Below are 26670 nucleotides of genomic sequence, written 5' to 3' on the forward strand. Positions count from 1 at the left end.
TTAAGTAGAAGGGCTACCCCATCCTGACTTCTTCAGCTAGATAACATCCAAATACCCAATAAAGGATATTCAGTTGCATTATGGCTCCGTATAGTGGGACTTTAAAAAAGTGATCCAGAACTGGGAAAATGTCTGTACTTTTATATTGTGTCTGCTTCCTGGTTCAGCTGTGTTTTGTTTTTCATCCTTTTCCTTTCTTATATAACTCCTGTGCTTGTAACTGTGAAGGTGGATAACAGCCTAGCATAACAGACAGCATCGATAATTGTATGTGTCTTACCCTTGTGGTATTTACCATTGCTGGTATATCTTCACTGCCTTATACCCTTGTTTTACTTAATTTACCATTGTTGGTATAATTAATCTTGTCAGCGTGGTGATGGTAGTAACTACAGGTAAATATGTATAAGCTATAGAGGTGGGCGGATCAATCCTAATATCGATAATATCGAAACCAACACTGGTATTGATATTGAATGATTCTCGTTTAAAAAGATCGATACTCAAGCTTTTTTTCTCTCCTGCACACACTGACTGCTGTGCACGCAGATTCATCAAAGTCTACTCTCTGGCTGTAAAAGCAGCGCTGCGCTGTGTCACACAACACGGAGCAGCACACCCTTGTATTGTGGTTTGTCAGCCCTCTACCTCAGGAGATTTTAAGTTGTGTTGAGTGATATTTTTTTAAACAAAACTGTTGATTGTGATGAAGTATTTTGTTGTCACGTACGTTTGGTGAAATTCTATCCTAGGTCTTTTGGATCCTTTGGATCTTTGACGTTTAAATATGAAAAAGTATCAGTATCGATATCAGCTATACTGGGCCTGTATTTGGGTGATTCTTTAACTACGGGCACTATTGGCCTTGTAAATGTAATTTCCACCACACCATTGCCTTACAATATAAAACACCTTGGGGCAACTGTTTGTTGTGATTTGGCGCTATATACATGTGCTCTGATGTCACTGTTTATCTCCATAGAAACTACCCAAACAATCTTTCATACAAACTGTTTAAAGGGACATTACAGTGTTGTGGTGGAAATTACGGCAATAGTGTGGGACAACTACATTTTGTTTAAAAAAATCACAACAGTTGTATGACATTGAATACCCCAATTATGTTTTGATTATTTTACTGATATTTTATTCAGAGATATTTTAAAACATTAGAAAAAAAATGTTTCTTTACCATTCATTTTTATCATTGAAGATCAAAAGTCTGGGTGTGGGACAAGCACAAAACGGCAATATTTGCATATAATGATGCTGAAAAAAGGTGAAAAAGTCATCATAGACTACTAGAACAAATTTCTTAACACACTTTCATTGTAAAGATAACTATAAAAGTGTGAAATTTCCCCTTTTTTCTGTTTTTCAAACAATATGATCAAAGGACATAAGTGCCCGTAGTCTAAGAATCACCCATTTACTTGGGATTGGATCAATACCAAAATTCCCGGTATCGCCCACCTGTAGTATAAGCACCCCGTGATTAATGTTAAGTGTTGTATTTTCCTAATTTCAATGTATTTACCCCTTTCCATTTCTAGTTCGTTAGATTTATTTTCATTATTATGTTATTTCTTCTCTTTTCCTCCGTTAGCACTTGTTTGGATGTTTGCTATTTTTGTTGCCCTTGTTTTCTGTTGTACTGTACATCTTATTTTTAATTTTTAAAAAAAGGCGTACAACATTGTCGTAAAAAGCCACAAACCGACGGTAGACGAACATAGAACATTATAAAGAGGAGTAGACACCGCATTGGTTGCTGAGGCGTAAGAAATGCGGCCGCCATCTTGGAGCGGTTTTCGTTGTGATTCTATCACAAGGCACAGTGAAGGTTGATTTTATAAGCTTATTTTCTTTTTAATCTTTCTAACATAATGGCTGAAAGGTTTTAGCCATGGACCTAAATGACATGGTGAGATACCGAAGAGCTTTGCTCGTCATGTCCGCGACATATACATATTAGTGAACGAACAAAATAAATACAGACTTTCCATAACAACATACCAAATTAGTTTCTTATTCCAACTCCAACCAAAAGGTGGTAGTAATCCACCTTCCTCCTGCCTTGAGCAATAAGGGAAGAAGTCTCATTTCCACTTGGTTAGTTGCCGCGCGGAGATCCAGCTAGACTTTTTAAAATCTTTAGCGTTTCTTAAATTGCTTTCGAACTACGAAAACGACAGCGAACTGGAGGAAGGACGCAGGAAGCGCAAAACTTCCAACAGTTGAGACGGTTTTAGAAACAGAAGCTAACAAAAAAATAATAGTTTTGGAGCACCAAAGAAGAGAAGAGTTAAAACGCTGGTTGTTGTTTGTTTTCAAGCCTGAAGTTCGCCGATACAGAGCAGGTTTGTTCACTAACGTTTACACGAATTCTACCACAACAAATATCAGTAACTTTATGAGTTAAGTCAGAGTTGCTGACTTTGGCTGGAGTGATACTGTGCGCGCGCCATTTTTTTTTACCTCCGTTTTGGATTTGGCGCGGTGCACGCTGGGATTGTTTAGGGATAAACAAAGCATCAATGTTGTGATTCTCGGGTGTGATCTAGTGATTAAGTCGTAAAACGACGCTGAATCTAATCATCGACATTTATTATGACCTGCTAGACCACATAGCCGTCATTGTGGCAGCATCTGTAAATTTACAGTCTCCAATGTTTTTGAGGTTTAGTGAGAAAATGATCATTTCTGTACATTGATTGTGGACTTGCTGTTTATGAATCAGAAGCAGCAAGTCCACAACAATTGAGTCATTTTTGTTCCATCTAGTGTGATCTGCTTTTTCACAAAGGCCTGAAAATGATAGGAAGTCCAAAATCAGCACTTACAGCAAATTTGATCAAATTCTAGCGTATTTTTTCACATTTTGCGAAAACAGTGTTTTGTACCAGCTTTACACATTAATAACTCACTTGCTACAAGATTCACAGATGTGAAACTGCTCATGTATGGCTAACATTTGGAGGAGAGTGTGAAAATTGTAGTCATTTCTGGTCCATCTCAAGTGATCTGCTTTTCACAAAGGCCTGAAAATGGTAGGAAGTCCAAAATTAGACATATCCTGTAGTTCATATTTCTGATTGCTCAAAATCAAAGAAATGCACTAGCTATAGCAGTCTATTTGTTTGCGCCATGATTTATGATGTGTTAAGCATATCTGTACAGTCAAATCATGAATCAGGTTGTTTGGAGCAAAATCTATAGTTGTTAGAAATATGCTAATTTTGAATGACCTTCAAAATATGCCCATTTTCTGGACCCCAGATGGCAATGGCTGTAACTTTAAAACTTCTTGAAGTACAGACCTAATATTTGGCATTTCACTGTAACTTTGTAGCAGGAATAACATGTCAAATGGGCTAAACAGGGCTGATGGGTGACAGTTTAAATACAAATCGATAGAAAGAACTGGGCAATATAGAATCTTCATATGTGCAATATCCCGTTTCATTTATTTATTTATTGTATGTTGTGTATATACACCGATACAGAGACAGTTATCCATAGGTTTTTTTTTTACATCACTATCACACATCTTGGACTGGTATCCTGTGCTTTTATTCTGTGTGTTTTATCTATTCATTCAGTGCACCGATACTGCATTCGGTGGCAGCATCTGTGATGGTTTTTACTAAATGACAGTTAAAATGAGTCTGTCATATTATGAATCCCACATTTAAAGTCTAATAAATAAAATTATAGTGGTGCCAAAGAAAATTCTTTTTATGACATATATCTTTAAAAAACCCATAGTCTGTACACTTTTAAAAGCAAGCCAATGAAGACTTTATTTCTTACGTACATATTCATAGTCATGGCAGAGTCAGTGAAAGAGCAAAAAAATGTTGGGAGGAGGGAGGGCGGTCAGTGAGCTTTACAAGTCTATAAGAACCCACAACAGTGATGAAATGATCATTTAATAATTTTATCTATTTAAATTCTTCCTTGCAGACATGGAGCAGGTGTTAGAAAGTAAAGATGATGTTCTCCATGAGCAGCAGGAGTGGAATCAGAGTCTTGTCCAAAAGGATTCGAAGCCTCCAACCATTAAAGAGGACCAGGAGGAACTTTGGGTAAGTAGGTGACATCAACCTCCTCCAGCCTATGAAGGTGCTTTCCCTCCTTAGTTCTTTTTCATTCTTTTCTCTATGAAGACTGCAGATGAAGAAAAACCACAGTCATCACAGCTTCTCGTCAGCAACTCGACTGAACGCAAAACTCTGAAAATGGAAAGGAATGGAGGCGACTGTGGAGGATCAGAACCAGCCAGCAACTCGAGTGTGTTCAGTCATTTACAACCAGATACTGATGGTAAGAGTTCTGACTTTTTCCCACTGAGACTCATGATGTGGAGTTGCAAAATGCAGAATGTTTTAAAGTTTAAAAAGTAGAAAGTCAATATTTGAAAGCTTGCACATCAATACAAATGTTTTCTGAGGTGGCAAATTTTGAGACTTGTATCATGTTTTGGGAGACTGAAGGAAAAAAATCAAATCTGCAAAAATGTATTTGACGAGTTGCAGTGGCCGCAGTTCAGGCATCTCATCCAACACTTCCCTGTCCTTGGCCAAGTCCTGTAACTCTTCCCAGGTTTTCTGAGGCGTTCCAAGCCCCCTGGAAAATCGAATCCTTCCAGTGTGTCCTGGGTCTTCTCCGGGGCCTCCTCCCAATTAGCCGTGCCTGGAAAACCTCCCAACCAGGGGGCATCACTGCTAGATGACCGATCCATCTCAGCTGGTTCCTTTCAATGTGAAGAAGCAGCAGCTATAATCAGAGTCGCTCCCGTATAGTCAAGCTTCTCGCCCTGTCCAGGAGTGTAAACCCAGACACCCGACAGAGGAATCAGATTTAAGTGGCTTGTATCTGCGACCTCATTCTTTTGGTCATTACCCAAAGTTCATGACCATAGGTGAGGATAGGAGCATAAATCGACTGGTCAGTTGAGTCTCACCTTCTGGTTCAGGTCCTTCTTCACCATGACAGTCTGGTACACCATCCATACAACATCAGGCTGCAATCAGTCCATCAATGTCATGCTTCAACTTAGCCTGATTTGTGAACAATACACAGAGATACTAAAACTCCTCTGCTTGGGGCAGTAAGTCTTCCCTGACCCAGAGGGGACCATGGTCTCACATTTGGAGGTGTTGATGCTCATCCCAGTTGTGTCACACTCTGCATCAGACCTGCTCAGTGCACATCAAATGTCACTGCCTGATGATCCACATCATCTGTAAAAACAAAAAAAACAGATGTATTTCTGAGGTCATCAAACTGGAACCCTCCAGTCCCTGACTGAACCTTGAAATCCTGCCCATAAATATCACAAATAAGATTGGTGACAAAACAAAGCTTCTGAGCTGCCGTTCAAAAGTGATGGCTCGGATTTACAGAGAGGAGACAACCTGCTTCACCCCGAAACTCTTAAGCCCCGTTTACACATAGACGGTTTTGTCGGCGGGTAGTAAGTAGACCGAAGTTCGCGGTAGTTCCGGCTGTTTTCGCGGTGGAAAGGGGCGGAGCATTTCGCCAGCGTTTTGCCCGCCGTACTAGCCGCAAATACGTGGATAAAATGCCGCTAAATCCGCAGAATAAAGCGGCGTTTTGACGCCGTAGCATCCGGCACTCGTCAGGCAATGGGGGTTAATACCCAGTTCTATCCTTTACAATCGCAGGTTAAGACGCACGTGAGAACGGTGGTGTTCTGCTGCCGCCCATAATGCCCTGTGTACCGCTGGTTTTATCCAGGCAAATCCTGCGTTACTCCAGGAACTTTTGCATATAGGCACCGCCCCCAGAGTATAATAGGCTGAAGCAGCCGGAATGCATGCCTCTGTCACTGCAGGGGGAGGGAGATCATCCTCAGCCTTTTCTTCTCCTTCCTTTTCCCCCTCCTCAATGTGTTGCTCCGTCTCCACCACAGGCCTTCCCTCTGCTTCTGAACCAGACCTCTTGGTAAGTCCTTGCCGCTGCCAATTTTCTTTTAGGAGGCATACTGGAGCGTGTCTGCAAAAATATCTGGAGCTGGCCGCGAGTGAGAGGCCTGCATGCAGCGCGCTAGCGTTTTTATACTGACCGCCGCCTATCGGCCGTTTGGAACACCGTTAACTGGGAGGTGGCGTTTAGAACGGCGTACTGTCCGCTAGCGCCGCTGTTTTGTCTTCCTCTGTCGCTGGTTAAAACGCCCTTGAGGACCCCGATGTGGGCTCTATCGCCGTTTTACATGCCGTTGATTAGGGATACAACGCCGGCCGGCAATTACAGCGGTGTAAACTACGGCACTACAGGAAGGGGCAGGATGAAACGGCGATTAAAAAGTATCAAATGCCGTTGTTCACGTTGTCTCCGTCGTCACGCGAATTCTCCGGGAGCACTCCCGGAATTATTGGACATGTTGAATAATTTTTTCGACAATTCCCGGTAAAGCCGGAACTAAGCCATGCCCCCTAGTGCCGGCATTAACAATGGCGTTTGATCCTTAAGACCGCCAAAAACTCTTCTGGGACGCTTCCGGGAGCTCTTACCGTCTATGTGTAAACGGGTCTTTAACCTTTTCAAAGTGTCGGGTTTTGGCGCCTAAAGTGTGGTGATGCACTGTTTGTTACTGAAACTGTGTACATGGACGTCGGGACATCTGACTCTGTTTTTAACAGACTGCCTGGACACGGTGGTGGATTTGTTACATTGGGAAAAAGTCAGAATACATTATTTCCAGGAGTTCATAGATGTTGTCACTAGGGGTGTATCAATACACAAAAATCACGGGGCGGGACGTACCTCTGTTCTGAGGTTATGGTTTGGTTCATTTTCGGTACAGTATGGGAACAAAATGCAAAACCTAAATTTGCTTGTTTAAACCAACAATTTATTGTAACATTATACAAACAGGAAAATTAAATAATTGCAAAGTGCTGCCTGGCAATAAGTTAAATAAATTTTCTCAAATAAATTACAAATATATGAAATATTATAAAAAAATACATTCCTAGTAAACAGCTTTTAACAAAACCTTTCCACAAGTAAAGAGCAGCACAATGGTTCCAGCATGAAGCCCTGTTCAATTTTATTTGACCTTCATATTTTTTGCCAGAAAAATTAACTTGTCCAAAACTGTCACACTCTATAAGGGATTTTTTAAGAGAATTGTTAAAGTATCCTTTACTTTTGTACTGTTTATTTTATTTTTTATCTCTTTGTTTACCATTCATTTAATGTTTATATTTAATATTCTAATAATCTAATATATATATAGGTACTCCATGTTTCTGAATATAAAAATTATCTTGGAAAACCCAGTAATTATGTTTTAAAATAAGCCATGCCATATCCAGGATGGAGTTAATAGAGGGAACTCCAGTGTTCATTTTAGAGACATAATGTTTCATGGCTTCAATACCTCCATCATGTGGTATAGAAGTGTACATAGCATTTATAGCTTTTTATAGCATTTATAGTAGCGTCATAAGCTAATGCTAGTCCTCACTCCACAGCGCGAGTGCAGCTTGTCACGTACACAAATAGAGCGCCCTCCCGCGGCCGAAATGTGAATAAAGATTTGTTTATTTGGAAATTCGACGGTACGTAACGTATAAAAAAACACATTCAACATGTAAAATTTCGAGGATAATGCAAAAGCAAAATCGGAAGTAAAGTTAGATTTGTGTCGGCGTAACTTTACAGTTAAGGAACCATTAAATTAATTGATCATCAACGAGTTTGGTAATCGATTTTGTTTTGAGTCCATTTTAAAAGAAATTAAATATCTTTTATTTCAGCTTCTTAAATGTGAATATATTCTGGTTTATTTCTGTTTGATCTGGCAGTAAACTGAATATATTTGGGCTGTGGACAAAATGACATTTGAAGGGATCATCTTGGGCTCCGGATAACTGACGCTTTCACCATTTCAAACAGCTAATCAGCTAATTGGGAAAATAATCTGTAATATAACCAGACTAAAATAATTAAAATTAATAGAAAAATAAGAGTAAAAACACATCAAATAAAAAACAAAAATATAAGTTAAAAAAAGATAATGCTAGTCTGTTGAATTTGCAGAATCAGAGGTTTTTTCTCTGTTTTGAGAGGTTAAATTTTATTGTACTTCACATTTCCTCCTGGAGTGGTAATGGCCTCCCTACTGTAATTGCTGCCTGACTAAAATACAAGGGGATTTGTTTGTTTGTTTTTAAATGTCATGTTCTTTTGATAGCATGTCTTTTTCCTGGTTCTCTCCCTCAGCCCCAACCAGTCCCAGCAGAAGACTGCCCCTCCCTGAGCCTGGTCTGCTGGAGGTTTCTTCCTGTTAAAAGGGAGTTTTTCCTTCCCACTGTAGCCAAGTGCTTGCTCACAGGGGGTCGTTTTGACCGTTGGGGTTTTACATAATTATTGTATGGCCTTGCCTTACAATATAAAGCGCCTTGGGGCAACTGTTTGTTGTGATTTGGCGCTATATAAAAAAATTGATTGATTGATTTATGTCAAAAGAAACTAAATGCCATTCATCATCACTGGAGACAGAATTGACAGATTCAATCATATTTATTATGTGGCCAGTGTCTTTTATGTAAGAAGGCAAACCTTCAACAGCAGGTCTTATGATACTGTCTACAAAGATTGACAGATTAGATGTAAGGGAGTCAATACTGGCTACAATAGGTCTCCCTGGTGGGTTTTCAAGATTTTTATGTATTTTTGGCAATGTGTAAAAAGTAGGAACTACAGGATGGTCTACCTTTAAAAATTTATGTTCATTTTCAGAAATTTCCCCATTCTGTAATAGTATATTTAGAGCATCATGAATAGAGTTCTTAAAATCCTCTGTGGGGTCCCTTGGAAGTTTCTCATAGAACATGTCATCAGATAATTGTCGCATACATTCTTTTATGTAGTCAGATTTATTCATCACTACAATGGCCCCACCTTTATCTGCTTGTTTTATAATGATAGTTTTATCCTTCTGCAGATCATCTAAAGCGGACAGTTCTTCCTTTAAGTTTGTGTGAGTGTGGTAACTCTTTTTACTTTTTTGGATAGCATCCACATCATGTTCCACTAGTCTACAATAGGTTTCAATAGAATTATTGCGGTTAGGAGGGGGCACAAATTAACTTTTACTCCTAAAATTTGTCTTTTGTATGTTTTCAGACACAGACAATTCTACCGGTAAGGACTGGTGGTCTACAGATATGTTTGATTTAAAGAATTCTGCCAATCGTATATTTCTAAAAAAAAAACCTAAATAGGTCAACTTTAACATCAAAGTCTTTAACAGTATTTGTAGGCACAAATGAAAGTCCCTTATTTAAAACCGATAAGTGGGACCGAGCAAGGGACTTACAAGATAGATTGAAGACAGTCAATTCTTCTGATACTGCACCCTGGACTGGGTCCATGGTCTTTCTCTTCTTTCCCCGTCATGTTGGGCGCCTCTTGGTCTTTGTTGTTCTTGTTGTTCTCTTCCTCTGTGTCGCTCGTATATGCTCCTGTTGGATAAAAAACTGGAGCTAGATGCTGTAGATAGTTGGTCAGACGAGATGTCTTCAGTCTGAGGCCGCCGTCCGGTCCATTTCTCTGTAGATCTCCAAGGGTAAATATTTCCTTTTAAGGCATCTTTTTTTTTTATCTCTGTTGAATTTCCGAATCTTGACTTCTTTAATTTCTTTTTCAAGCTTCTTTTGCATTTCTTCATTAGTTTTAAGAACTACCTTCAAAGTTTCATCAGGTTACAAAAAAATCAGTTTTGAATGAGGCTGCCACAAAGATAAAAAATAGACCAAGGTCTGATTTACTTAGGGTCAATCCCCCCAAAAGTGCCAATAAAAGGATCATATTCTCGACTGTTTATTCAAAACCTGCTGAACAGTTTAAAAAGATCATTTCAAAGCATTGGCACATTTTACAAACTGACTCTACCTTGGGAGAGGCCTTTAAACAGCACCCTCTGGTGGTGTACAAAAGAGGAAGAAACCTTAAGCCCATTTACACATAGACGGTAAGAGCTCCCGGAAGTGTCCCGGAAGAGTTTTTGGCTGTCTTAAGGATCAAACGCCGTTGTTAATGCCGGCGCAAGGGGGCGTGGCTTAGTTCCGGCTTCACCGGGAGTCGTCGAAAAAATTATTCAACATGTCGAATAATTCCGGGAGCGCTCCCGGAGAATTCGTGTGACGACGGAGACAACGCGAACAACGGCATATGATACTTGTTAATCGCCGTTTCATCCTGCCCCTTTCTGTAGTGCCACAGTTTACACTGCCGTAATTAGCGGCCGGCGTTGTATCCCTAATCAACGGCGTGTAAAACGGCGATAGAGCCCACATCGGCGTACTCGACGACATTTTAACCGGCGACAGAGGCAGACAAAACGGCGGTGCTAGCGGACATTACGCAGTTCTAAACGCCACCTCCCGGTTAAAACGGCGTTCAAAACGGCTGACAGGCAGCGGTCAGTATAAAAACGGTAGCGCACTGCATGCATCACTCTCGGCCAGAAGAAGACGGAAGAAGAACGAGGCTCTATTTTTGCTGAGAAAACGAGGCTCCAGATATTTTTGAGGAGAAGCTATTATGCCTCCAAAGAAAGTTGGCAGTGGCAAGGACTTTTTAGGCAAGAAGAACCAAACCAAGAGGCTAGACGCAGAGAGGAGGCCTGTGGTGGAGACAGAGGAGCAACATGTTGAGGAGGGGGAAAGGGAGGAAGAAAAGGCTGACGATGCTCCCCCTCCCCATGCAGAGGCATGTGCTCCAGCTGCTCCAGGTCTTGAGCCAGGTGGATCCAGAGAGCAGTCTGCTGGGGAGGAAGTGCACATCCGGGCCAAGAAGGAAAAACTTCAGCTGACGAAGGAGGACGAACAGTTAGTAGCAGACTTCTTCAACAGCCATCCCATGTTCTGGGACAAAGCCCACAAAGAGTACAAGTGAGTGTCTGCTAACATTTCAGCATATTATTCATATGTTGTTACTATCATGTTTTTCCGTTGCACTTTCACTTTTCAATAATGCATTTTCTGATTTCTGTTCAACAGAGACACCCAGCTGAAGGGTCGCATGCTGGGAGACCTTGCCAGGACCCTCGCCACAACCTGCACGGCCCTGCAACTCAAGACCTGGCTTGAGTCCATGAGGACAGCATTCGGGAAGCTGTCCAAGCCCCCTCCATCCGGCGCCCAACCGAAAGCGGTCACGGAGAAGGAGGCATGGATCCTGAGGAACTTCAGCTGCTGTGGGAAGCAGATCAAGCGACAGGGGAGGACAGCTGGGGTAAATATTTGACACAAATTTGCCTTGTACATTTGCCATATGGTATTACTACATTGTTGCAGCTTTTACATGGCAGTTGGTCTTCTGTTGCAGGATTTACCCCCTGGTTCTGCCTTGTCATCCAAGAAGCGCGCCACCCCACCTTCGCCCATCTCCAGCGATGACGAGTCTGCTCCAGTGCTGGTCCTCAATGATGATGAGGTGTCCAATGCACCCACACCCAGGAGGGACAGCAAGGGAGGGCCCTTCAAGGCAAGGAAGAGGGTGTCGGACACAGAGCAACTACTGGGCAAAGTAAGTATCAAACATTCCTTCATTTCCTTCCTCCACTTGCCACCTGGACGTCTGGTTTTCCGCCTGTTGCATTTCCCTTTGTGGACACACACCTCTCTCTCTCTCTCTCTCTCTCTCTCTCTCTCTCTCTCTCTCAACAGTATGAAACATACTTGATTTACATACATTATTTACACATTAATAACATCAACAGATAACGTGTAAACAAAATAGAAAAAATTATTCAACATTCACAAGATAAAAGAACCACTTGTTGGGGCAATACTTGCGTTTTTTTGTGCGCCTACTTTCCCTTTGTGCTTTTTCATGTGTTGATGAAGCACTTCTTCCACTAAGTTTTGAAATTCTGAAAATTTTAAGATAAAGTAAATAATAACGTAAATTATAATATTAAATTGATATTATACTTTATATTATACTATCTTATTTAGTTTCTCTTTCTGTTACAGCTGACTGACCACATGATCGGCAGAATGGAGTCTCTGGAGGCTGCCCATTCCCGAGTTGGACCCCAGAACCCTGCAGACCAAAGGTCGCGGATGAGGTGGGCCGTCTTCAAGTCCTGGTATGAGCAGTCCCTAACCATGGACGATATACAGTTCCTGGACTTGGAGGCGGTGGTGAATACTGAGCTGCACAAGTTCCGCAGGTGGCAGGCGATGCAGCAGCTGTCCATGGGACCACGACCAGCACCACCGGCGTCATCCATGGCACCACAACCGCCACATACTGCACCACACCCACACTTTCAAGCTCCACATACGGCTTAGGGCCTACGTCGTACCCTCACTACTACGCGAGTCAAGGGGGCCCGAGCTACATGTACTCAAGCCCTTCAAGGCCTACTGGAACGCCGGACCACCACCCACCCATGGTTAGCAGCACCCAGTACCTGTCTCCCAGTACCAGACACTCCAGAATGTGTCGTCCGCACACCGGCCCACGACGTCCCAGCCCCAGCCTGGGACATCTAACGAGCCGGCTGCATCCACCAGCACAGCGAATGACTCTATAGAGATTCCAGAGTTTTCCGTGTCAGGCGTTGAAAACATGTTGAAGGACATCGGCAAGGGGCTGAATATCAGTTCCAGCTCTCAGTGACATTTGTTCATTGTTTATTTATGTTATTTGTTATGGGTTTGTTGGGTTTTTGCGGATATTTGTTATGGTATTTGTAGGTGCTTTTTCTTGATTATTTATTAAAATATTTTTGATAACTTATTAAAGTATATGTATTTATTCATGGCAAAATAATGTGACAAAAAATTGTTTGTGAAAAAGTGTCATCCCAAGTGACAAAGTAGAGGGGGAAAAACATTCTGAAATGGTGTCATGGCCAGTGAAATACTGTGAAAAGTGTCATCCCCATCACACACCCACACACACACACAACTCTCTCCCTCTGTCTCACACGCAAACACACACACACAACTGTATGAAAAGTACATTGAACATACTTGATTCACATACTTTATTTACACATTATTAACATCACCAGATAACGTGTAAACTAAATTGCAAAAATTATACAACATTCACAAGAAAAAAGAACCACTTGTTGGGGCCATACTTGTGTTTCTTGTGCGCCTACTTTCAGAGGAAATGTAACTACAAAGATGTGTATTTCGACTACAACATCTGTACTGGACAACTTTATTACATTCAACAGGAAGAATATACAGTTTCATTGGCATGCAGAAATATATATACATTTTTTACTGGCATGCAGAAATTCAATGAGAAATACTTATATATCTACAACCCCTGGCAATAATTATGGAATCACCGGCCTCGGAGGATGTTCATTCAGTTGTTTAATTTTGTAGAAAAAAAAGCAGATCACAGACATGACACAAAACTAAAGTCATTTCAAATGGCAACTTTCTGGCTTTAAGAAACACTATAAGAAATCAGGAAAAAAAAATTGTGGCAGTCAGTAACGGTTACTTTTTTAGACCAAGCAGAGGGAAAAAAATATGGACTCACTCAATTCTGAGGAATAAATTATAGAATCACCCTGTAAATTTTCATCCCCAAAACTAAAACCGACATCAAATCAGATCTGCTCGTTAGTCTGCATCTAAAAAGGAGTGATCACACCTTGGAGAGCTGTTGCACCAAGTGGACTGGCATGAATTATGGCTCCAACACGAGAGATGTCAATTGAAACAAAGGAGAGGATTATCGAACTCTTAAGAGGGTAAATCACGCAATGTTGCAAAAGATGTTGGTTGTTCACAGTCAGCTGTGTCTAAACTCTGGACCAAATACAAACAACATGGGAAGGTTGTTAAAGGCAAACATACTGGTAGACCAAGGAAGACATCAAAGCGTCAAGACAGAAAACTTAAAGCAATATGTCTCAAAAATCGAAAATGCACAACAAAACAAACGAGGAACGAATGGAAGGAAACTGGAGTCAACGTCTGTGACCGAACTGTAAGAAACCGCCTAAAGGAAATGAGATTTACATACAGAAAAGCTAAACGAAAGCCATCATTAACACCTAAACAGAAAAAACAAGGTTACAGTGGGCTAAGGAAAAGCAATCGTGGACTGTGGATGACTGGATGAAAGTCATATTCAGTGATGAATCTCGAATCTGCATTGGGCAAGGTGATGATGCTGGAACTTTTGTTTGGTGCCGTTCCAATGAGATTTATAAAGATGACCGCCTGAAGAGAACATGTAAATTTCCACAGTCATTGATGATATGGGGCTGCATGTCAGGTAAAGGCACTGGGGAGATGGCTGTCATTACATCATCAATAAATGCACAAGTTTACATTGATATTTTGGACACTTTTCTTATCCCATCAATTGAAAGGATGTTTGGAGATGATGAAATCATTTTTCAAGATGATAATGCATCTTGCCATAGAGCAAAAACTGTGAAAACATTCCTTGCAAAAAGACACATAGGGTCAATGTCATGGCCTGCAAATAGTCCGGATCTTAATCCAATTGAAAATCTTTGGTGGACGTTGAAGAAAATGGTCCATGACAAGGGTCCAGCCTGCAAAGCTGATCTGGCAACAGCAATCAGAGAAAGTTGGAGCCAGATTGATGAACAGTACTGTTTGTCACTCATTAAGTCCATGCCTCAGAGACTGCAAGCTGTTATAAAAGCCAGAGGTGGTGCAACAAAATACTAGTGATGTGTTGGAGCGTTCTTTTGTTTTTCATGATTCTATAATTTTTTCCTCAGAATTGAGTGAGTCCATATTTTTTTCCCTCTGCTTGGTCTAAAAAAGTAACCATTACTGACTGCCACAATTTTTTTTCCCTGATTTCTTATAGTGTTTCTTAAAGCCATAAAGTTGCCATTTGAAATGACTTTAGGTTTGTGTCATGTCTGTGATCTGCTTTTTTTCTACAAAATTAAACAACTGAATGAACATCCTCCGAGGCCGGTGATTCCATAATTTTTGCCAGGGGTTGTAGTCCTATACATTTTTAAATCTTGTCCTATTGCCATGGGATGCTGCCGACAGTGTTGCAGTACTGTACAAGGTACATTCTAAGTTGTCTTGCCTGATATGAAGCGTTGTGACTGCCCATCCAAGACTCCAGGGACAACAGTGCTGCTGTGAATTCTCGCCAAGGCCCGTTTACTACGTTGTGGGTCTCTGGATCCTCCCTGTCCAGCATGTCATTCTGCAGGGCAGGATACAGTGTGCGCATGAGGTTGTGAAGAATACAACAGGCAAGCACGATGGACTCCAGCTTGTCGGGCTCTTGTGGCAGTGTGGTTAAGAGACATCTGAATCTGAAAACACAGAATTAGAAATAATCTTATGGCCCCAACCATGTGTACATTGCATTTTAGCTTCTCTATATGTGAACTTACCGGCTAGTCAGCAAGCCGAAGGCATTCTCGACCACCCGCCGTGCCCTGGACAGCCTGTAGTTGTAGATCCTGTCTTCGATGGTGAGGTTTCTGCTAGGCACCGGCTTCATTAGCCATGTCTTCAGTGGAAATGCATCGTCACCCACAGTGTAGTAACCCACAGGTCTGTCACCACCAGGCAGCGGAGAAGGAGGAGGTAGGCCAATGGATCCATCTTCCATGCTCCGTTTCAGGTCTGTACACTCGAAGATACCACCATCTGATCCAGAACCTGCAGCACCAACGTCCAGGGCCAGGAACTTGTAGTCAGCATTGACCAATGCCATCAGGGCTATGGACTGGAACCCCTTGTAGTTGTAGAAGAGGGAGCCGCCATTCTTAGGGCACTTCATGGCAGTGTGCTTTACATCAATAGCTCCTATACAGTGAGGTAGATTCCACTTGGATTCAAAGCCCTGAGCTACCTGCAACCACGCTTCTGGACTTTTAGGACAACATACCAGTTCGGCGCTATACTCTGCTATGATGGCCTCACAGACTGGCTGGATGAATTTGCAGATGGTGGAGGCGTGCACTCGGAAGTTATACATCAAGGACTTGTACGAGTTGCCTGTTGCCAGGAAGCGGATGGTGATGGCCAATTTGACTCCAGGTTCCAGTGCTTTCCTCCAGAAGGTGTCTTGCTTCTCTATCCTAGGTGTGATCCTCTGCAGAATCTCTTGGAACATTGCAGACTCCATTTGCATAAAGTTCTTGAATGCTGCAGGATCTTCCAGCTCAAGCTCCTTCATGAAATTGTCATAATGTCCCTGGTCCACCCTTCTTGCCAGCCAAGTTTTGACCCACCATCTCCTCTGCCTTCTCCTCGTCCTCCTCCTCCTCCTCTCCTCAGCTGCTGCCTGCCTAGGCTGGATTAGCTCTCTGTATAATTCTACGATCTGGAGTACACCTTGAACCAAGTTGCAGCATGGTGCCTGTTGCCTCATGCAAGACCTCAGCTTCATCTATGCCCATGGGCATGTCCATGTCGAAGTTGAAGTCCATGGTACTCCTTTTCCAGCTCTGTATCAACTCCAGAATGATGACAATGTGTGCAGAACCAGCTTATTATACAGGATACTCTGGGGGCGGTGCCTAATATTCAAATGATCCTGGAGTAACGCAGGATTTACCCTGTTTGCCTGGGTAAAAACCTGGGTATTAACCAGCGGTACACAGGGCAGTATTGGCGGCAGCAGAACACCGCCGTTCTCACCCGCGTCTTAACCTGCGATTGTAAAGGATAGAACTGGGTATTAACTCCCGTTGCCAGACGTGTGCCGGATGCTACGGCATCAAAACATAGTACGGCGGTCAAAACGCCGGTGAAATGCTCCGCCCTTTTCCACCGAGAAAACAGCTGTAACTACCGCGAACATTGTTCTACGTACTACCCGCCGACAAAACCGTCTATGTGTAAACGGGGCTTTAGAGACAAACTGGTACATTCCTATCTTCCTCCTTCTCCACCCAAAACAGGCCAAATCATGTTGACTCCTATCCCTGATGGTAATCGCACGTGTGGAGGCTGTAGTCAATGTAACTACACCTATTGCAGTAACAGTTTTAAACATCCCCACACTGGTAAAGTCATACCCATCAGAGGCATTATATCCTGCAACACAAAATCTGTTATCTACATGATTACCTGCCCATGTGGAAACGTCTACGTGGGAAAAACAAGCAGGGCTTTAAAAACACGGATTGCAGAACATAGAACAGAAGATGTAAAAACTTAAATGATCTTGTTGCAGCTCATTTTGTGGAGTTCAATCATTCTATCTCTTCTTTAAGATATATTGGTATTGAACATGTAACTCTGTCACCAAGAGGTGGGAACCTGGAAGTCCTACTGTCAAAAAGAGAGCAATTCTGGATCCACCATTTGAAGACTCTCACTCCTCATGGACTCAACATTGACTTCGATTTAAGATGTTTTTTGTGATTATGTTTTTGTAATCATGTATTGTTTATGCTGATGTTTTTCCTATAAACATTTAATAATCTTGTCTTCTGATTTATAGAATGGGCTGAAATCTCTGGGTGTCATCACTCTTGGGACCTCCCACTCGTTGGAGGGGGTTTTGAGCACCTGGGTTGACAAACAATTTTGAACACTTGGTCCAACTGAAGCTGCAATCTGACGAAGGCCTTTGGCCGAAACGTTATTATGAAATAAAACAGCGGCAGGACATCAATATTTTGAGTGTGCTATGCTTTTTCTTTATATTTGAGTTACTATTTCTGCATATGCACCTCAGCAGAGGATCTTGGTGTGCATTTTTTACCTATTTATTTTGTTTATTTATTTAGCCATTAAAATTTGTCATCATTTATTAAAATAAAATAAATTCTCAAGGCCAGGGCTTCTCAAAGTCTGCGGACTATTTAATCACAGCGCAGCAAATGAGGTCAGTAGGCTGAGTGAGGATGATTGTAGATATCCCTCCGCTCAGACTTTCACTTTCAGTTGCCAAACATCAGAAAAGTCTCCGGTAACGCTAGGAAAAGTAGCTAGATTTGTCGCTACTCGCTTTTGAGAAAATAAGTTGTCAAGAGGGTTTGGAAAGTCACCAGATTTAGCGAGAAAGTTACTAAGTTGGCAGCACTGAATGTAAACACACGCAATGCGAACTCACCCGTGCACAGCCCTGTACCAAACCGAACGTCCCATACTGAAAGGGTTCAGTAAAAATACATGTACCGTTACACCTTTGTCGCTATTCTTGCTGTTTTTACCCCATAACTCCATAACATTCAGTCATTGATAGTCCAAACTATACCTTTTTGGAATCGTTATGATCAAGCGAATAATGTGATATAGTTTTCAACATGATTACAGCATGTTTTAATTTTGACCCTCGTGTAATTCAATTGACCTCTACCTGGCTGCCTGTTCAGGTGGCTAATTGGTTATTTCAAAAGAGTAATGTCTAAGCCTTAGACATTACTCTTTTGAAATAAATTCAGCACAAATACTCCTTAGACTCTAAGGAGTATTTGTGCTGAATTTGATGCTGGTATCACCATTTGCAGGATTGTTTCAGTTCTCTGCTGCACTGTCTCTTTACTCACTAAACACAGCCTGGGCCAAAAAATGACTCCCTTTCCTGAGTGTTCTGACAGTTTGCCAAAACCATTTTGAGGTTTACCAAAAGTCATCAATGAAATTGAAAAATGTCCGCTTTTTGCCAGTTGCCGCGGCCATTTTTTTTAGATCAGTGTTGTTTAGTAGGAAGCGTTTGTAGTGCTTTTCCATCGGGCACGTTTTGGGCAGCTAAAAAGCCCTCAGAGGTTTTGAGCCATGAATGAGCTCATTTTCTTCATTTTTCCCTGCTTAACCGTAAAGAGCATATGTCTGTGAGTAATATTAACCTTTTTATGTTAAACTGACCTGTTACGGTCTTCTGAAACAGTTGATAGATGTATTTTATAACTTAAAAACGAGAGCAATACTAACACATTAGCATGTCTATGGCATTTCCAATGTTAAAGTTAGCATTAAGCTGTTCGTATCTCGGCACGTTTGTGTGCATTTGTTTTCTGTATAACAACCAATGACTCAGCGTTTGTTGTTGTACAAATTGTAAATTTTTTTTTTCATTTATTAGTTAGTTTCACACTGATCCTCACAGAAAACATTTCAAACTTCGCTGGTAACCCCCGCTCTTGATCCCTGAACAATAGATGGGTTTCCGCTCTGGTGCATCTCCCATCACCCTTTGCGCTAGCCGCCATGTTGTGTGTTAAATCAAATTTTACTTCACTGATTCAATTTGTCAACAAAAGAGACGTTTTTTTCTCTCTCTCGCTGTAAGCAATGGTGCACACATGCATTGTGTGGAGCTGTATGAATCGTGCTGTTCCTGGTGATAGTAAACAACAGTTTTTTAGACATTCCAAAAGTCCGCGTAATTAAGAACCAAGGAACTGAAACTGAATGCTTACGACCGCGAAATCAATGGCTGGACAGGATCAACTGAGAGGGCTTCAATCCTGATCCCTGAAAACGTCATTATAAAGCCTGTAGTCTGACCATTTCATCACAGGCAAGTAACATGAAGTGTATTTAAGAAAGTTTTAGACAAAAATGATACAAATAAACGTTCAAAAAAAATTGATGGGCCAGGCGGAAAGTGAGTTTTTTAACTGACTTTTTTTTCTTGCAGTGTATGTACATGAACTGGTTGTTACAAAACAATACATCACTGATCTTGAAGTTTTAAACGAAGTATAAACATTAAAGACCAAATGTTGTTTTGACAGGTTTTTATTAAATGGTCATTGATGTGGAAACCTGTACAGATCGTTAAGTTCCCAGTGTGTATAAACCTATACCCATAAACAGCCTAAGGAAAAAGGGGCCATACACTTTCAGGAACTAGCTAACTACACAGGGTTTTATGAATTGATTTTTTTTTTTTTTTTTTTTTTTTTTTATACTTGCTTTGTTTATATCTGCAGGAAAGAAAGCAGAGCTCTATGACAACACCAACCCGGACTGGGCGCCGTCCCTCCAAATCAATCAGTCAATCAATTTTATTGATATAGCGCCAAATCACAACAAACAGTTGCCCCAAGGCGCTTTATATTGTAAAGCAAGGCCATACAATAATTACGTAAAACCCCAACGGTCAAAACGACCCCCTGTGAGCAAACACTTGGCTACAGTGGGAAGGAAAAACTCCCTTTTAACAGGAAGAAACCTCCAGCAGAACCAGGCTCAGGGAGGGGCAGTCTTCTGCTGGGACTGGTTGGGGCTGAGGGAGAGAACCAGGAAAAAGACATGCTGTGGAGGGGAGCAGAGATCAATCACTAATGATTAAATGCAGAGTGGTGCATACAGAGCAAAAAGAGAAAGAAACACTCAGTGCATCATGGGAACCCCCCAGCAGTCTAAGTCTATAGCAGCATAACTAAGGGATGGTTCAGGGTCACCTGATCCAGCCCTAACTATAAGCTTTAGCAAAAAGGAAAGTTTTAAGCCTAATCTTAAAAGTAGAGAGGGTGTCTGTCTCCCTGATCCGAATTGGGAGCTGGTTCCACAGGAGAGGAGCCTGAAAGCTGAAGGCTCTGCCTCCCATTCTACTCTTACAAACCCTAGGAACTACAAGTAAGCCTGCAGTCTGAGAGCGAAGCGCTCTATTGGGGTGATATGGTACTACGAGGTCCCTAAGAAAAGATGGGACCTGATTATTCAAAACCTTATAAGTAAGAAGAAGAATTTTAAATTCTATTCTAGAATTAACAGGAAGCCAATGAAGAGAGGCCAATATGGGTGAGATATGCTCTCTCCTTCTAGTCCCCGTTAGTACTCTGGCTGCAGCATTTTGAATTAACTGAAGGCTTTTCAGGGAACTTTTAGGACAACCTGATAATAATGAATTACAATAGTCCAGCCTAGAGGAAATAAATGCATGAATTAGTTTTTCAGCATCACTCTGAGACAAGACCTTTCTAATTTTAGAGATATTGCGTAAATGCAAAAAAGCAGTCCTACATATTTGCTTAATATGCGCTTTGAATGACATATCCTGATCAAAAATGACTCCAAGATTTCTCACAGTATTACTAGAGGTCAGGGTAATGCCATCCAGAGTAAGGATCTGGTTAGACACCATGTTTCTAAGATTTGCGGGCCAAGTACAATAACTTCAGTTTTAGCTGAGTTTAAAAGCAGGAAATTAGAGGTCATCCATGTCTTTATGTCTGTAAGACAATCCTGCAGTTTAGCTAATTGGTGTGTGTCCTCTGGCTTCATGGATAGATAAAGCTGGGTATCATCTGCGTAACAATGAAAATTTAAGCAATGCTGCCTAATAATACTACCTGAGGGAAGCATGTATAAAGTGAATAAAATTGGTCCTAGCACAGAACCTTGCGGAACTCCATAATTAACCTTAGTCTGTGAAGAAGATTCCCCATTTACATGAACAAATTGTAATCTATTAGATAAATATGATTCAAACCACTGCAGTGCAGTGCCTTTAATACCTATGGCATGCTCTAATCTCTGTAATAAAATTTTATGGTCAACAGTATCAAAAGCAGCACTGACGTCTAACAGAACAAGCACAGAGATGAGTCCACTGTCTGAGGCCATAAGAAGATCATTTGTAACCTTCACTAATGCTGTTTCTGTACTATGATGAATTCTAAAACCTGACTGAAACTCTTCAAATAGACCATTCCTCTGCAGATGATCAGTTAGCTGTTTTACAACTACTCTTTCAAGAATTTTTGAGAGAAAATGAAGGTTGGAGATTAGCCTATAATTAGCTAAGATAGCTGGGTCAAGTGATGGCTTTTTAAGTAATGGTTTAATTACTGCCACCTTAAAAGCCTGTGGTACATAGCCAACTAATAAAGCTAGATTGATCATATTTAAGATTGAATCATTAAATAATGGTAGGGCTTCCTTGAGCAGCCTGGTAGGAATGGGGTCTAATAGACATGTTGATGGTTTGGATGAAGTAACTAATGAAAATAACTCAGGCAGAACAATCTGAAAGAAAGAGTCTAACCAAATACCGGCATCACTGAAAGCAGCCAAAGATAACGATACGTCTTTGGGATGGTTATGAGTATTTTTTCTCTAATAGTTAAAATTTTATTAGCAAAGAAAGTCATGAAGTCATTACTAGTTAAAGTTAAAGGAATACTCGGCTCAATAGAGCTCTGACTCTTTGTCAGCCTGGCTACAGTGCTGAAAAGAAACCTGGGGTTGTTCTTATTTTCTTCAATTAGTGATGAGTAGTAAGATGTCCTAGCTTTACGGAGGGCTTTTTTTATAGAGCAACAGACTCTTTTTCCAGGCTAAATGAAGATCTTCTAAATTAGTGAGACGCCATTTCCTCTCCAACTTACGGGTTATCTGCTTTAAGCTACGAGTTTGTGAGTTATACCACGGAGTCAGGCACTTCTGATTTAAAGCTCTCTTTTTCAGAGGAGCTACAGCATCCAAAGTTGTCTTCAATGAGGATGTAAAACTATTGACGAGATACTCTATCTCACTTACAGAGTTTAGGTAGCTACTCTGCGCTGTGTTGGTATATGGCATTAGAGAACATAAAGAAGGAATCATATCCTTAAACCTAGTTACAGCGCTTTCTGAAAGACTTCTAGTGTAATGAAACTTATTCCCCACTGCTGGGTAGTCCATCAGAGTAAATGTAAATGTTATTAAGAAATGATCAGACAGAAGGGAGTTTTCAGGGAATACTGTTACGTCTTCAATTTCCATACCATAAGTCAGAACAAGATCTAAGATATGATTAAAGTGGTGGGTGGACTCATTTACATTTTGAGCAAAGCCAATAGAGTCTAATAATAGATTAAATGCAGTGTTGAGGCTGTCATTCTCAGCATCTGTGTGGATGTTAAAATTGCCCACTATAATTATCTTATCTGAGCTAAGCACTAAGTCAGACAAAAGGTCTGAAAATTCACAGAGAAACTCACAGTAATGACCAGGTGTACGATAGATAATAACAAATAAAACTGGTTTTTGGGACTTCCAATTTGGATGGACAAGACTAAGAGTCAAGCTTTCAAATGAATTAAAGCTCTGTCTGGGTTTTTGATTAATTAATAAGCTGGAATGGAAGATTGCTGCTAATCCTCCGCCTCGGCCCGTGCTGCGAGCATTCTGACAGTTAGTGTGACTCGGGGGTGTTGACTCATTTAAACTAACATATTCATCCTGCTGAACCAGGTTTCTGTAAGGCAGAATAAATCAATATGTTCATAATGTTGTAATGTTTAATAGACCACATTTAACTGTTTTAGTCTGTGGTGCAGTTGAAGGTGCTATATTATTTTTTCTTTTTGAATTTTTATGCTTAAATAGATTTTTGCTGGTTATTGGTGGTCTGGGAGCAGGCACCGTCTCTACGGGGATGGGGTAATGAGGGGATGGCAGGGGGAGAGAAGCTGCAGAGAGGTGTGTAAGACTACAATTCTGCTTCCTGGTCCCAACCCTGGATAGTCACGGTTTGGAGGATTTAAGAAAATTGGCCAGATTTCTAGAAATGAGAGCTGCTCCATCCAAAGTGGGATGGATGCCATCTCTCCTAACAAGACCAGGTTTTCCCCAGAAGCTTTGCTAATTATCTATGAAGCTCACCTCATTTTTTGGACACCACTCAGACAGCCAGCAATTCAAGGAGAACATGCGGCTAAACATGTCACTCCCGGTCCGATTGGGGAGGGGCCCAGAGAAAACTACAGAGTCCGACATTGTTTTTGCAAAGGTACACACCGATTCAATGTTAATTTCTGGCCAAATGGGTCCAGAAGTGCTGAACAGCAACAGACCTGATCCACAGTCTTCCAAGAAGAGATATCAACGAGTAAAGGGAAGGCAGGACAACGTGAAACGATTCAAGGCGGCAGAGGCCCTTCTAGATCTCCAAAAATACTCAGGCACAAATATTGAACCAGGAGTATCGGAGGACATAGAAGTTGAATCAGATAGTGATGACCGTGGTGCTGAATGTGCGGAGAGTGACAGCGCTGTCAGTGATGCTCATCTAGTGGAAAAGATGCGGACAGAAATACAAAGGCTGACCATTGAGAATATGGAGCTAAAGGACAAGATAAAGCAAACCAGATTATCCCCAGAGACACTAAAAGATGATCCTGACAGAGTCAGATATTTAACTGGGCTAAATTTTGTAACTTTGATGGCGGTCTTTCGACTCATAGAGGGCAGCATTCCACACAGATTAACGAGCCCGTTAACCAAATTTGAAAAGTTGATGGTCGTGCTCATGAAATTACGTCTCAATCTCGGCCTACATACAGATTTGGCATACAGATTTACAGTATCAGAAAGCTGGACATGCAAAGTCTTCCAGGACATGATTCATGTGCTATATGTTAAACTGAAAGGCTTCATTTTAAGTCCAGAGAGAGAAGAGTTACGGAAGTCCATGCCAATGGAGTTCAGAAAGCATATCGGATTAAAAGTGTCGATCATCATTGATTGCCTTGATATGTTTATTGAAAGACCCTCCAATTTACTGGCCAGGGCTGATACTTGGTCGAACTATAAGCACCACAACACAGTGAAATTTTTAATTGGATTAACGCCTCTAGGTGCTGTATCGTTTTTGTCGAAGGGATGGGGTGGCCGAACATCCGACAAACACCTGACAGAACACTGTGGTCTTCTTGACAAGCTTTTACCAGGAGACATTGGAACCTTGGAACTCGAAACAACACAGAAAATTGCTCACAGCAGGATTTACGTAGAAAGAGTAATCGGACTTGTATGCAACAAATATGCCATTCTCCAAAGCACTATCCCCATCTTCTATCTTCACTGCAGAAATGACGTAATTCCTACAATAGACAAAATAGTGATGGTGTGCTGTGCGTTATCAAATTTGTGCGAGTCGGTTGTTCCGTATGACTGAACATGATAATTATTGTGATTGTCAGCGACAGTGATGTTCTCTTCAGCACAGATACCCCTATACAGACCTGTCAATGTATCAGGCATCAAATTATGCATACATATCATATATCACTGGTGTGTGCCCATTTCCTAAAACAATGGTAAATTGATCGTATAGTATGTAACCTAATATGTTAACAAGTCTGTACCCAAAATGTCAAAAATCAGCTTGAAACAGATGTATGTACACAAAGTACTATACAGACATTTTGAATTTCATAAAAAATCTTGATCACTTTCTTGGGATGTAATTATGTTGGCTAGTCTTATTTGCTTGAGGTGCATCAATGCTTTCATTCTCCGTTGACAATTTACACTTTGACTATATTAACTGCATATGATTTTCATATGCTGTTAATATATATCTACATAATATACATCTCAGTCCCCAAACCTGAATATTATTGAAAATCATCTGTGGTGTGATTTTAAGCGGACTGTCCGTGCTCGGAACCCAACAAAAACAAACCAAACAAAAAGATGTTTTGTAAAGAAGAATGGTCCAATATACCTTCAACCAGAATCCAGACTCTCAATGGAAGCTATAGGAAGCGTTTAGAGGCTGTTATTTCTGCAAAAGGAGGATCGACTAAATATTGATGTATTTTTTTTTCTGTTGGGGTGCCCAAATTTATGCACATGCCTAATTTTGTTTAAAGAATTATTGCACATTTTTTCTTACTGCTGAATTTCTTATTTTTTGGTTTGCATTCTTTGCAAAACCATTTCCCCTTTGGCACTTTCTTGATGTTGGCACATTTAAAATTAGACCTTGCAAAATCACAGGGTGTTCAAATACTTTTTCCTCACTGTATGCTCTCAGGCATTTCAAGAGAGTTTTCTGTTCAGGGTTGGTGTGTTTTTTAATTCTAATTATTTTTCTGTTTTGACTTTACTGCAGGTAATCTGTTATTGATCTCCTGTATTAGTAAGAATCGGTATTGGTATCGGCCCTGAAGAGACCATGTTGGTTGACCCCTACACCTGTTACTCTGGTTACTCTCTGCAAAACCACTTTGTTTTGTGTTTATATACATGTTTCTCATATATTATGTAATAGCTAGCAAGAAAGAAACACTTCTAAAACCAAAAACGCCAGTTTTGGGACCTAATAACAACTCTGAACTTATTTCGCAGATGTTAGCATGGTGGCATGGCATCACAGGCTGGTAGCTAACTTCCTATGGAGTTAAACAGACATGAGGAAATCTGAGAAAGAAATATTCATTACAATTTTATTTTGGATCAAAACAAGGTAGAATTACACACAGATTGATATTAGTTCATCATCAAATCATTTACATCATCAGTTTTTCTGGTTGAGTGACCAGATCAGGATGCACACCCCCCCAATTGTGACTTTTGTGACAATTACACTGAAATATATGACACTCATTTTATTACACAATCATTACAGTTAGCCTATTAGTAAATGAATAACTTTTCAACCAACATTTTCACTAACATTTTCCAAAAGACTTCAAAAACATTTGAAAAAAACAACAGTTTGTTACTTGCTTGATAACATAATATAAAATACGTTTCATCCAAGAAATTGTTGTTGTTTAAGGATCTTTCATATTGTAAAATGTCCATGTGTGGCATATCAAAATGTTCAAAACAATCTAAGCTTTCCAAATGTTAGACATAAAACACTGGTTAAAAGACAAAATATAGCTCTAAATCTTAAAATATTAAATGTGCTTTTTAAACCTTTTCAAATCTATATTGAAAATACACATTTTTAAAGTAT

General features: G+C 40.8%; 1 protein-coding gene and 1 long non-coding RNA gene across 2 annotated transcripts in view; both read left to right on the plus strand.

Moving 5' to 3' along the window:
• LOC117504818 overlaps positions 1 to 26670 on the plus strand; it is a 3434143-nt gene that overhangs the window by 3180249 nt on the left and 227224 nt on the right. The gene's annotated exons all lie outside the window — the stretch shown is intronic.
• Positions 2138 to 4410, plus strand: LOC117504917. Its single transcript, XR_004558976.1, has 3 exons — positions 2138 to 2360; positions 3967 to 4088; positions 4170 to 4410. It is a non-coding gene; the product is annotated as an uncharacterized LOC117504917 (long non-coding RNA).

This window comes from Thalassophryne amazonica, chromosome 23, assembly GCF_902500255.1.
Source record: "Thalassophryne amazonica chromosome 23, fThaAma1.1, whole genome shotgun sequence".
NCBI lineage: Eukaryota > Metazoa > Chordata > Actinopteri > Batrachoidiformes > Batrachoididae > Thalassophryne > Thalassophryne amazonica.